This window comes from Pelophylax lessonae, assembly GCF_965119305.1.
Source record: "Pelophylax lessonae genome assembly, chromosome: 2".
NCBI lineage: Eukaryota > Metazoa > Chordata > Amphibia > Anura > Ranidae > Pelophylax > Pelophylax lessonae.
In genome coordinates, this window is record NC_138769.1 from 589,827,912 (window position 1) to 589,841,286 (window position 13,375).

The window sequence follows — 13,375 nt, forward strand, 5'->3', positions numbered from 1 at the left end:
ATCTGATCGGACCGTATGTGTGAAAGGGGCCTAAAGCTTTAACAAGACTGAAGAAAGCTCTTCAAATGCTTTGCCAAAGCTTGCCGTCCACACTGCTCTTGTACAGGCTGAAGCCTGTGTGAAAATGGCCTGCAAGATTTCGTTCTGTTGCAGCACTGAGTGCAGCTGAATGTCAAACGCTCTCTCGGTGGGAGGAACAGTCCTTTTTCGGAGAACGCTCCTTCTTAGGCTGAGGTCAGACGGCATTCTAGCAGTGCGTGGCGACAGAGCACCATCTCGCAGTGCGCAGTGGCATCTCAGTGCTGCTGAATCTTAAACGCTCTCTTGAGGGACAGTCTTTTTTCGGAGAACGCTTTTTCTTAGTCTGAGGTCACCCAGGCAACTTAGGCAGAGCGGCAACTCGCTGCGCCCCGAGACACAGCGGCAACTCGCTGCGCCCCGAGACACAGCGGCAACTCGCTGCGCCCCGAGACACAGCAGTACCCTGAGGTGGCGCGGCACCCTGAGACACAGCGGCACCCCGAGACAGCACCACCTCGCGGCGCCCCGAGACACAGCAGCAACTTTGCGGGACCCCAAGACACAGCGCCACCTCGCGTCACCCTGAAACAACAGCGCCACCCCACGGCAGCGGGACAACAGCACTACCCCGCAGCAGCGCCACCTCGCGGCACCCTGAGACAACAGCGCCACCTCCCGGCACCCCCAGACAGCGCCACCACACTGCGCCCCTGAAACACAGTGCCACCTCCAGAGTGCCACCTCGCGGCGCCCTGAGACACAGCGCTACCTCGCAGTGTGTGGTTACAGAGGGAGCAATTCCATAGTGGAGCGGCAACTCGCAGCGCCCCGAGACACAGCGGCAACTCGCTGCGCCCCGAGACACAGCAGTACCCTGAGGGGGCGCGGCACCCTGAGACACAGCGGCACCCCGAGACAGCACCACCTCGCGGCGCCCCGAGACACAGCAGCACCTTCGCGACGCCCCAAGACACAGCGCCACCTTGCGTCACCCTGAGACAACAGCATTACCCCGCAGCAGCGCCACCTCGCGGCACCCTGAGACAACAGCACTACCCCGCAGCAGCGCCACCTCGCGGCACCCTGAGACAACAGCGCCACATCCCGGCACCCCCAGACACAGCGCCACCACGCTGCGCCCCCGAAACACAGCGCCACCTCCAGAGTGCCACCTCGCGGCGCTCTGAGACACAGCGCCACCTCGCAGTGTGTGGTTACAGAGGGAGAAATTCCATAGTGGAGCGGCAACTCGCTGCGCCCCCGAGACACAGCGGCAACTCGCTGCGCCCCCGAGACACAGCGGCACCCCGAGACACAGCAGTACCCAGAGGTGGCACGGCACCCTGAGACACAGCGGCACCCCGAGACAGCACCACCTCGCGGCGCCCCGAGACACAGCAGCACCTTCGCAGCGCCCCGAGACACAGCGCTACCTCGCGTCACCCTGAGACAACAGCGCCACCCCGCGGCACCCTGAGACAACAGCGCCACCCAGCGGCAGCGCCACCTCGCGCCACCCTGAGACAACAGCGCCACCACGCTGCGCCCCCAAAACACAGCGCCACCTCCAGAGTGCCACCTCGCGGTGCCCTGAGACACAGCGCCACCTCGCAGTGTGTGGTTACAGAGGGAGCAATTCCAAAGTGACAAACGGGCAGCCTTTTAAGCGATCCTCCTGTTAGCGATTTGTACCCAGGGGCAGAATCACACATGTGTCATCAGCCTTTGGCTGACCATTACAATCAATGATTCTGACGCTGGTGACTGATGGACTGTTAGTGGCAGAGTCGCCCATCTGAGAATGTTCTACATAAAAGAGACAGAGTCAGCAGAGTTGCATGGTGTGCGATCAGCTGGATGTATGACTTCCATAAGACACAACAATGTAACAGAACAGGGTCACCCGTATAGATGAAACCCGACATAACAAGAGGACAGTGCTCGGAGACATTGTAATGTTGGACGGTCACTCACCTGCCGGTCAGGGTGGCGGGGGCCGGGTGTCCCGCACAATGTGGATATCGGAGGCTGGAGAGAATATCGTACACCCTGAATAAAAACAAAACACACACACACACCTGTCAAACCCCTCCCCCCGGCTCTGTGCACACCTCGTGACCGGAAGCAGAAGCGCCATATTTGTTTACGTACAGCGCGTGAGTGATGCTGCTAGGCGCCGGTGGGAGGAGAAGAGCTCTTCCTATGGGGAGGGGTTACCAATTCTTCACACGTCCTGCCAGCATGGTTCCCGGACATTTCTTCTGTTCTATACATCCATGTCCAGGGAGTCGGAAATACTGTTGTGTTCTAAATGTATCAGCCAAGCCATAGTTTCTCTTTAACTTTTTTTTTGATTTAACCACTTGACCTTCAGAAGATTTACCCCCCTTCATGACCAGGGTATTTTTTGCGATGTGGCACTGCATTACTTGAACTGATAATTGCGCGATTGTGCAACACTGCCCGAACAAAATGATGTCCCTTTTTCCTACAGATAGAGCTTTCTCTGCGATTTTTATTTTTTGCATTATAAACAAAACAAAAAAAAAAAGACAATTTTGAAAAAAAAAATATATATATTTTTTTTAACTTTCTGGCATAAACCATATCCAATAAAAATGTAAACAATTAAATTTCTTCATAAATTTAGGCCAATATGTATTCGGGCCAGGTTTTTTGGTAAAAAAAAATCACAATAAGCGTATATAGATTGGTTTACACAAACGGTATAGCGTCTTCAAACCATGGAATATATATATGGATTTTTTTTTTTTATACTAGTAATGGCAGCGATTGGCGACTTATAGCAGGACTGCAATATTTCAGCTGACAATCAAACACTAACTGACAGTTTGCAGGAACCAGTGACACTAATAGAGTGATTAGTGCTAAAAATATGCACTGTCACTGTACTAATGGGAAGCAATTAAAAATCCAGGGAGATCAAAGGGTTACCTGTGTGCCTAACCAGTGTTTATTTGTACTGTGTGTGCTGCTTTTACTATGCAAAGTAATGGATTCTAGACCCTGCTTTGCAGGAATACAGAATCCATTCCCTCCCCCCTGTTAGAACAGCGATCTCTTTGTTTACTTAGGCAGATCTAACTTCTGCGTGTATTACAGACGATTGGCAGGTGCCACAGGACATCAAGTGCTGTTACCCACAAATCGGCTTCTGCCGTGAATATTCACAGCAAAAGCAGCCCACCGGTGGTGCGTGTGCACCACTGGTAGGTGGAAGTGCAGAATCACGTATATATATATATATATATATATATATACACAGTAGGGTGACCAGATGTCCCCGGATTGAGGACACTGTCCCCGGTCCAAGTATGTCCCTGGTTTTGTCCCCGGATTCAGGGCTGGATTTTTGTAGACAGGGCATCTCACTGCCACTCCTGCTGCTGTTCAGTGGAGGAGAGGCAGAGCCAAAAATTTACTGTGCGGAGGGCTGAGAACGAGAGATGAGTAGATAGGGGGAGGGGGGGGGTCTGTTTGTACACAGGTGAGGGCAGCGGGGGAGCAGGGGGTCAGAGCTGATGCAGCTGCATGGAGAGATGGAGAGTTTAGCTGTTGTGGGGGAATGGCAAACAGGTGGCTGCAGAGATAATCTGTGAGAGAAGGGTGCAGGGGTGAGCTATGTCTATGCATGTGGGGGCAGAAGTGTCCTCTGTGCAGAGCAAGCCTCTGAACCCTGAACTCTATGCCTAACACCCTCCTCTATATTATGCAGTCCTATGCCCAGCGCTCTGTGTATTATGTAGTCCTGTGCCCATCGATCTGTGTATTATGTAGTCCTGTGCCCATCGATCTGTGTATTATGCAGTCCTGTGCCCAGTGCTCTGTGTATTATGTAGTCCTGTACCCAGTGCTCTGTGTATTATGCAGTCCTGTACCCAGTGTTCTGTGTATTATGTAGTTCTGTGCCCAGCGCTCTGTGTATTATGCAATCCTATGCCCAGCGCTCTGTGTATTATGCAGTCCTGTGTCATTTTCCAATAAAAATAAATAAATATTTTTAAAAATCTAGTCACCTTAATATACAGTGCCTTGAAAAAGTATACATACCCCTTGAAATTTTCCACATTTTGTCATGTTACAACCAAAAACGTAAAATTTCCTATCAAACACCATCATTTTCCTTTCCTGAATACATATGGGTTAACACTGCATCCATTCTTCCTTTATTGGACCCCACTCCCATAAATATTTGCTCTGAGCCAGAGGGCGCGTTCCGTAACTAGCCTACTCTTGCTGCCATGGAGTCTATCAGGAAAGGAAAATTACGGTAAGTATTTGATAGGAAATTTTCTGTTTTCCTGAAAGACTCCATGGCAGCATACGGATGGAAAATAACTAGCCATACAAACCCAGGTGGGCAATTGCAGAACAAAAGAAAAGGGTTTCATTGACAATGTCAATCGACAGGATTTAATCAGAAGATAAAGAGGCCGGCTCTAAACAGAGCCGCCATCAGGGGGGTACAGGCAGTACCTGTGTAAGGGGCCCGAGCCTCTAGAGGGGCCCGGCGGGGACTGCTTCCCTTACACTTTAAGAATATTATCTTCTGAACTTCACCACGACCGCCACCCGCACCTGACCCCCCCTCCCCCCGCCACGGGGAGGGGGGGGATATGGGATAATACTGTTTGTGCCTTTGTTTGGTGGGGGTGGGGGCGTTCTAATCATCAGCAAGATCGTTGCCGCACGCCCCCCGCCCCCACCGCCGCCGCCGTCTGACTGAAGAGAAGAGAAGGAGAAGAAATCCCTGCATACAGGCTTTCTTCTCCTCCGAGTGGCCGCGGGTAGATCCTGCCAAGTAGCTGATTGGCCAGCACTCAGCATGGGGGTGTGGTTATCATTATGCAGGAGGAAGTGTCCCCAGTCCTCGCAGGTACATGGAGTAGAATGAAGATCAGCGTGGAGGGTAAAAGTCACTAAACTTTGAATGTGTGATGTGCTGGCGCTGCAGCCTGCTGCTGGTCCACCTGTTCTTTTGTTTGGACTCCTGATGGGACACATACAGACTCCAGACATGATGGAGTTGCATTGTAAAAATGGCTGGGGATGATTCTGAGTGGGGAAAGGAATGACACTGTGGAAAGCCTCTTCACTTAGTAACTCTCATCCCCACCCAGAATCATCCCCAGCCATTTTTACAATGCAACTCCATCATCCCCATCCCCGCCCAGGGGGGGCACACTGCATTGAAGGGGGCACGCACGCACGCTGGTCACTGCATTCTAAGGGGGCATGTATGCTGGTCACTACATTCTAAGGGGGCATGTATGCTGGTCACTACATTCTAAGGGGGCATGTATGCTGGTCACTACATTCTAAGGGGGCATGTATGCTGGTCACTACATTCTAAGGGGGCATGTATGCTGGTCACTGCATTCTAAGGGGACATGTATGCTGGTCACTACATTCTAAGGGGACATGTATGCTGGTCACTACATTCTAAGGGGGCATGTAGGCTGGTCACTACATTCTAAGGGGGCATGTACGCTGGTCACTACATTCTAAGGGGGCATGTACGCTGGTCACTACATTCTAAGGGGGCATGTACGCTGGTCACTACATTCTAAGGGGGCATGTAGGCTGGTCACTACATTCTAAGGGGGCATGTACGCTGGTCACTACATTCTAAGGGGACATGTATGCTGGTCACTACATTCTAAGGGGGCATGTATGCTGGTCACTACATTCTAAGGGGGCATGTATGCTGGTCACTACATTCTAAGGGGGCATGTATGCTGGTCACTACATTCTAAGGGGACATGTATGCTGGTCACTACATTCTAAGGGGACAGGTATGCTGGTCACTACATTCTAAGGGGGCATGTACGCTGGTCACTGCATTCTAAGGGGACATGTATGCTGGTCACTACATTCTAAGGGGGCATGTATGCTGGTCACTACATTCTAAGGGGGCCTGTATGCTGGTCACTGCATTCTAAGGGGGCATGTACGCTGGTCACTGCATTCTAAGGGGGCATGTATGCTGGTCACAAACATTCTAAGGGGGCATGTATGCTGGTCACTAAATTCTAAGGGGCATGTACGCTGGTCACTGCATTCTAGGGGGGCCTGTATGCTGGTCACTGCATTCTAAGGGGGCCTGTATGCTGGTCACTGCATTCTAAGGGGGCATGTATGCTGGTCACTACATTCTAAGGGGGCATGTACGCTGGTCACTACTTTCTAAGGGGGCATGTATGCTGGTCACTACATTCTAAGGGGGCATGTATGCTGGTCACTAAATTCTAAGGGGGCATGTACGCTGGTCACTGCATTGAAAGGGGGCATTTATGCTGGTCACTGCATTGAAAGGGGGCATGTACGCTGGTCACTGCATTGAAAGGGGGCACGCTGGTCTCTGCATTGAAAGGGGGCACGCTGGTCTCTCTGCATTGAAAGGGGGCACGCTGGTCTCTCTGCATTGAAAGGGGGCACACTATACCTTAATTACTGAAGGCCCCTTTCACACTGATGACTTGTAATACACTTTTCATTTTCATATATTAAGTTGTAAGAGTGCTAAAATAAAAGTGGGTGCACTGAAGGACTTGGTAAGATGGCCAGTGGGCAGATTTGGTGGGACGGCCAGTGGGCGGGCCATGGGGAAGATTGGTGGTTAAGCACCGGGGGGCCCAGTCCTAAAGCTGTGTAAGGGGCCCCAACATTTCTGATGGCTGCCCTGACTCTAAACAATATTGAGCCATAAATGTATTGATCGGGAACCACAAGGCAGCCCTACTGATTACATTGGGAACCACATGCTGAAAAGCCGCCCAGGATGTGGACACACTGCTGGTCGAGTGAGCGATCACCATTCCCTAGGAGCCAAGCCCTCAGCTCTGTGAACCTGTCGGATGGCCCAGACAATCCATGCCACAGTCGTTCTAGATGAGGCACGTTTCCCTTTGTCCTTTCCAGCAAAAAGAATGAACAGGCATTCTCTGAAGCCTGAAGGAAGCTGCAGCTTATAGATATAACTTCACAATATGTGAGAGATTCCTAGAACCAAAGGAAGGCACTGCTGAGAGTCAAACTCAGGATTCCCTGTTTACTAGACATGCACTTTAACCAACTAAGCTACAGCGCGACCTCTCCCACATCTAAAGGACGCAAGTTAGTACTCCAAAGGTTGGCAGAACAATTTCTTGGTTCCCATGAAAGACTGATTACCGTTGGGAATTGAGTGAAGCATAGGTAAAAGCACCGCTCAAACTGAAAGAATGTTAAGAAAAGTTCTCCATGACCAGAGATGTATAGTAACTAAGTAGAACTACTTCACTACTGTACTTAAGTACCAAAAGGCGGTATCTGTACTTTCCTAGAGTAGAATTTCTTTCTCCTACTTCCACTTTTACTTCACTACACTTTTTCAATGATTTCAATACTTCTACTCCGATATTTTTTTTTTGTGCTGCATAGTTTCTCGTTACTATTATAAAAATTACCACTGCCAGAACAGTAGATGGCAGGTTTCATGAAGCTCAAAACATGTGTATTATCAGCGCATACGAAAATAAATGCTACTGTATATATAAATAAAAGCTGCATTTGAAATAATAAAAAACAATATGATGTTCAAACTTTTGACTTCTTTCTTTAATAACTACATAACACAGTACTTGTACTTTTACTTTCAGTGCTTGAGTAGCAATTTTTTTTTCAAAACTACCGGTACTTTTACTTTCAGTACTTGAGTAGCAACATTTTTAAAAAACTACTTGCAATACTTAAGTACAAAAATTTTTGAATACTTTAGTACTTCTACTCAAGTCACTTTTTGATTGAGCACTTCCACTTCTACTTAAGTCACTTTTTGATCGAGCATTTGTACTTTTACTCAAGTATGGGTTTCGAGTACTTTATACAACTCTGTCCATGACCAGTGAATCAATCTCTGAGGCTTTCATGCTGACGTGATAGCCAGGAGAAAAGCAAACATGACAGAGAGGCCTTTAACTGAGACAGCCCTAGAACACTCAGCTCCAGTTCCTGAGAGGGAGTTGAGAACAAGAGTGAGATTCCATCTAGAAAACCTCTGAGGTCTGAACCTAGCTGCTCCCTTGAATAATTGTTGGACAAGAAAGGATACCTAGACCTGCAAACACCTGGGAAGGAGGATAAAGCAGACACTTGTACTCTGAAGGAGCTAATCAATATAGCCAAATCTAAATCTGACTCGAGGAAGCCCAGAATATTTAGAACTTCTAGATCAGTACATGATCCGTCAGCAGCAGACATATATTGCACAGACTTTGACCAGATTCTCCCGTAAACTTTGATTCTGTTCACTCCTGACATTCAGGGGAGAGAGAGATGACCCAGGGGGACCAGCCGAGGACCTCCAATCTCAAGAACCAGACCGTCAAACGTAACCGTGCTGGACATGGATGTAGAAATGCACCCAGTGGCCAACAGGGCATCACTGCCACTATCGCCACAAATTCTGTTCAGGGTTTTCGTAGAAACCCGAGGATGACCAGGACTTGAAGAAACGCACAGGATCTGTTGCATTTCCGTTGATCCATCAGGCCATCTGCGCCTTAAAAACCTCCACATGTAAAGACCATTCCTTGTTGTCCAACTGAACTCTGGAAAGAAAGTCTGTTAGAATATTCTGGACTCCGGGGAAATAAGCCACAGTCTAATATGTAGGTTTGATTCTTCTGAGCCCAAGACATAATTGGCTCCGCTTCCTGTAGTAGAGAACCGGCTGTGAATCTTCCTTGTCTTTTAACGTAGGAGACTGCCGTAGTGTTGACTAGCCTAAGAGCACTGACGCTCCCTTTGTTATATGGGAAAGGCTTGTATGGTGCAGAAGGTTGCCGTAGTTTCAGAATGTTAAATACAATCTTGAGAAATTGACAGCCCCGCCTGCCTTGAGCTATCCCCGACAGGCAGCAAGCCCCCCCATCCCATATTGGTGGTATTGAATGTGATTGTGAACCAGGAAATGGGGCAATGGAATGGCAAATGAGCCAGTTTCTCCACTGCAGTCACCAAGGGACTCACTCTCATGACTGAGGTTATGTAGATGACCTGAATTCTGCTTCCTGGCTCCCACTGGTGGAGAAACACCTTCCGGAAGGAGCACATTCTCCGGAGCGTCCACTTGACCATTGGATCTGTAGACACCATAGTGTCGAACATTTTAGAAACTGAAAGGCACGCAGGTGGGAAGAAGACACGGCCAGGAGTATTTTGTTCCAGAACATTGGGATCCAGAGACAAAGCAATGGTCCTCTTAATTATATCAACCAGCCCAGAGGCACACAAGAGACAGAGTGGGCTCCATGTGTCTCTTTTCCAGGATCAGCCTCCAACCAAATTCAGAGGAGCAGCTGCCCTCTGTCTTGGGACAGTAGGAGAAGAATATCCAAGTAATTATTCAGGCGTATGCTCCTTGCTTTAATAAAGACCTTAACAACCAATAAGATCCTTAAAACACACAGGGTGATGTTGAAAGCCCAAATGGTAGACAAGCAAGCTGGAGATGGTCTTGACCTACTGCGAACCGAAGGAACTTGCAGAAGTCTTCTACAATGGGCACCTGAAGGTAGGCATCTTTAGGTCTATTGGAAATGAGCCAGTCACTCGGCTGGACCCCCTATGAATCAGGGACAATGTTTCCATCTTAAACTTTTCCTTTTGCTGAAAATTGGTTTAGGTTTGTGATGTCTACAATTGGCCTCCGCAAGTCGCTCCTCTTAATGACCATAAAGAGAGGTGAGTACATGCCCTGAAATCTCTCACATCCTGGGACTGGCACAGCAGCAATTTGCGACACCAGTGACTTTATGTGATACAAGAGTATATGTTTAAATTTACCTCAGAGTGAGGAAAAATCAGTGGAAATGAATCCGAAGATGAGGAGGACTTCTGATGGACCATGCGTGTCCTGAAAAGACCGCTTTGACGTTCCAGTAGTCTGAGACTCAAACTCAGTAGTTTCTTGGATACCCAAGGTCAAGCTTTTAGCATACTTCTGAGGGGATATCTGGATATCTGGCCTCTTCATCAGCTCTTTCTAAAATCCAGACCTGGCCTGTAAAAAAGAAAAAAAAAACGTGCGACCCTTACACGCTCTGAACTTTGTCCTCTAGACTGTGTTGTCTTCCAGCCTAGCAGGCGCTGGTCCTGAGACAAGACCCAACTTGTCAACTGTGGCCCAGGTTACGGTGCTGACCAGATTGTCAAAAGATGAAGTTCCCTCAAAGGGATCTTACACTAGGCCTGTTAGAGGCTGGATCAGCATGCTCAGGCTCCAGCCATAGCAATCACTTTGCCCTAACTGATGGGAACAAAACCCACGCCACTATGTGGATGATGTCAATTGGAGCCTCACCATGGAAACTGACACCAGCTCAGGCTCCTGAACTACAGAGTTTCTAAAAAATGCTCTCAAATTCAGCGTCCGCATTCTCCTTCTACATTTCCATCACTTTAAACATGGCCACAAGAGCCCAGGATGACTTTCAGGCCATTCACTGTATCTTCCAAGGAAGAGCAACATGCTTGCCTCATTAAGGCCTACCAACAACAAAGGCAGCCTTTAGATGCTTCACATCCTTATCTCTGAATGGATAGAGCTTGGCCATCTTGCTCAGAAGGGAGGTAGATCTCACGACCTTGCTCCGCTTATCCAAAATGATGTCCCTTATTTCCGTTAGAATTGGGAAATTGGAACGCTCTCTCTAGAGGTGCTTAAAGAACTTCCTCTTGCTTTGCAGGAGACTCTACAGGTTCTTACTCGTGTAAATGCCCCCTTCATTGTCTTGACCAAGAGTGTCACAAAGGCAAAGGGACTAATCTCGCTCTGCCTCACTTTCTGAGGTCTTCATAGATGGATAGCTTGGTTAGGATGTTTCCAGTTCTTCCTGGCTGTCTCTAGTTTGACAACACATCGTAACAGCTGTTGGACTTCACCTGTTGCTTGTACTCCACTCTTTAAGGGTTTTCTGCACTACGCGCTTACCAGAGATTCCATTTGCTGGAAATCACCATCCCCTTTTCCATCCGCCTGGGTTTAGTATGGCTCACACAGAGACTTGCCCTCTGGGACCTAAGTCCTGCATCCCCAGCAGGCTCCTTCCTTGGAGCAGCTGACATGGCATTGAATGTGGTGCCTAAAGGAGGATTCAGAGCTTCTGCTATGAAGGCTGGACCTTGACGGTGACCAATGACCACTAAATCTGGAAGAAGAATGTTGATGTATTGACCTAATGAGGTCTTTATCATCTCATGCTGTTTATTGTCAATCTGACGTAGAAGGACTTAAAAAAACTAAAAAGAAAACAAAATAGGGTGGAAAGAAAAGGGTTAAAAACCCAAAAGGAGTGCCCAGGCAAGTGAGGAAAGGATTAAACACACCCTCTCATCCCGTCTACACAAAGGCTGGCCACAAAGGGAGGGGGGGGGGGGGGCAGTGATACATCTGTAGTGTGAAAACCATACAGCCAACCTGCAATCAGGATCTCTCACACACACAGGCAGCACACAAGGGTGTTATTGCAGAGCATATACCTGAGATAATTGCACTGCATTTAGGGAAACTGCTGCAAGCTTCCCACAGAGAAATCTCATTACAGTACTGACCGCTGATTGAATTTCTCCACTGTAATGACACCACCACTGCCCACAGTGCGCATGCTCTGAGTCCCTGGGCAGGAGTAACCCAGGGATGCCAGGCCGGAAGAGAAAGTGGCGGCCTTTAAAGAAAATGCGCTCTGGCCGCCATAGGCTGGAAGACATTAGAACCAGGGAAGAAAAACAGAGAAACATACACAACTGCTGCCATGGAATATGCAAAATAAAAGTATACATCACTGCATAGGGCATCCTCCACCACCATGCCTGGATCCAGAAGACGATGATGCATGGGCCCAGGGAGTTTATGGCCACCTGCTAATAGCAAGGCCCTTAAGCTGTACTGCCGCTTTGCCTGCCAATGGCCAAGCTTAAGCTCTTCATGGCACCGCATTCATTGCCCTTCTGTATGTCTCTACCAACTTTGCACATACAGTATAGAGAGTGAAATCTTTGCCCATTTTTCTTTGCAAAATTGCTCAAGCTCTGTCAGATTGGATGAAGAGCATCTGTGAACAGCAATTTTCAAGTCTTGCCACAGATTCTCAATTGAATTTAGGTCTGGACTGGACTATAACTGGGCCATTCTAACAAATATGCCTTGATTTAAACCAGGCATGTCCAACCTGCGGCCTGGAACTGCAGGCAATGCGGCCCACTGACCCCTGACAATTCTCTTTTTTTGCTGGGGAGGAAGGAAGTTGATTCGTGGGAACAGCCACAACGGCTTCCAACTAACGGTAGGCAGAGGCTGCCTCGGAGGGGAGGGGACGTGCATGTGCAGTGTTTATGACTCCTCGCACCATGACCACTTCAAATCACTGAAGTGGTCATGGTGGTTAGAGTGTTCCTTTAATATCTCTCAGAACAAGTAAACCTCTGTATACTGATTCCATTTCATTTGATCATCCTCTAGTTGTGTTAAATTAGTGCGGGGGGGGGGGGGGGGGGCGCGACGGCATTTTATTACTTATATACCTTAACTATAGTATATATTTTATATGCGGCCCGAGAAAATATCTCTACAGTCAATGTGGCCCAGAGAAGCCAAAAGGTTGGACACCCATCATTTAAACCATTCCATTGTAGTTCTGGCTGTAAATTTCAAATCCATAAAAGCAGCGATATGGTATACACTGGTCAGCAAATGCGTTTCACACTCCTGTGCTTAATGTTTGCTGTGTCCCAACATGGCTTCTCACAAATTGCAAACGACACTTCTTATGGCTTTATTTCAACAATGGCTTTCTACTTCCCACTCTTCCATAAAGGCCAGATTTGTGGAGTGCATGACTAATAGTTGTCCTGTGGACAAATTCTCCTACCTGAGCTTTGGATCTCTGCAGCTCCTCCAGAGTTATCATGGGCCCCTTAGCTGCTTCTCTGATTAAGTGCCGGTTCACATTCTTGCGGCTGCGGCGATCGCATGTAATATCGGAGCGCACTGCTCCTTCATTACATGCGATCGGCTGTGCGGTGCGAATTCAGCCATACACTTTGTATGGCTAAATTCGCACTGCACCCACACCAAAGTCGCACAGGACCCTTTTTTTCAGCCGCATCAGGATCGGATCGCACAGTGGTTCACACTTGTGCGATCCGATCCTGTGCGAACTGTAAAGATCGCACTGCGATATTCGATCAAACTGGGGGTGTCGTTAACATTTCATTGACACCCCCAGCGTATCGCATATGGCAGTGTGAACTGCCAGGGGTGCGTTTGGGTTGCGGGAACAGGCTGCAAATT

The 13,375-nt window shown here is 48.6% G+C and overlaps 1 protein-coding gene across 1 annotated transcript in view; it reads right to left on the reverse strand.

Annotated features, from left to right (window-relative positions):
• Positions 1-2,147, reverse strand: part of TMEM106C (transmembrane protein 106C) — a 59,036-nt gene extending 56,889 nt beyond the window's left edge. The window contains exon 1 of the mRNA XM_082246804.1: positions 1,996-2,147. The gene's annotated coding sequence lies outside the window, so the exon portion shown is untranslated. The remainder of the gene's footprint in view (positions 1-1,995) is intronic.
• Between the last annotated feature and the right edge of the window lie 11,228 nt (positions 2,148-13,375).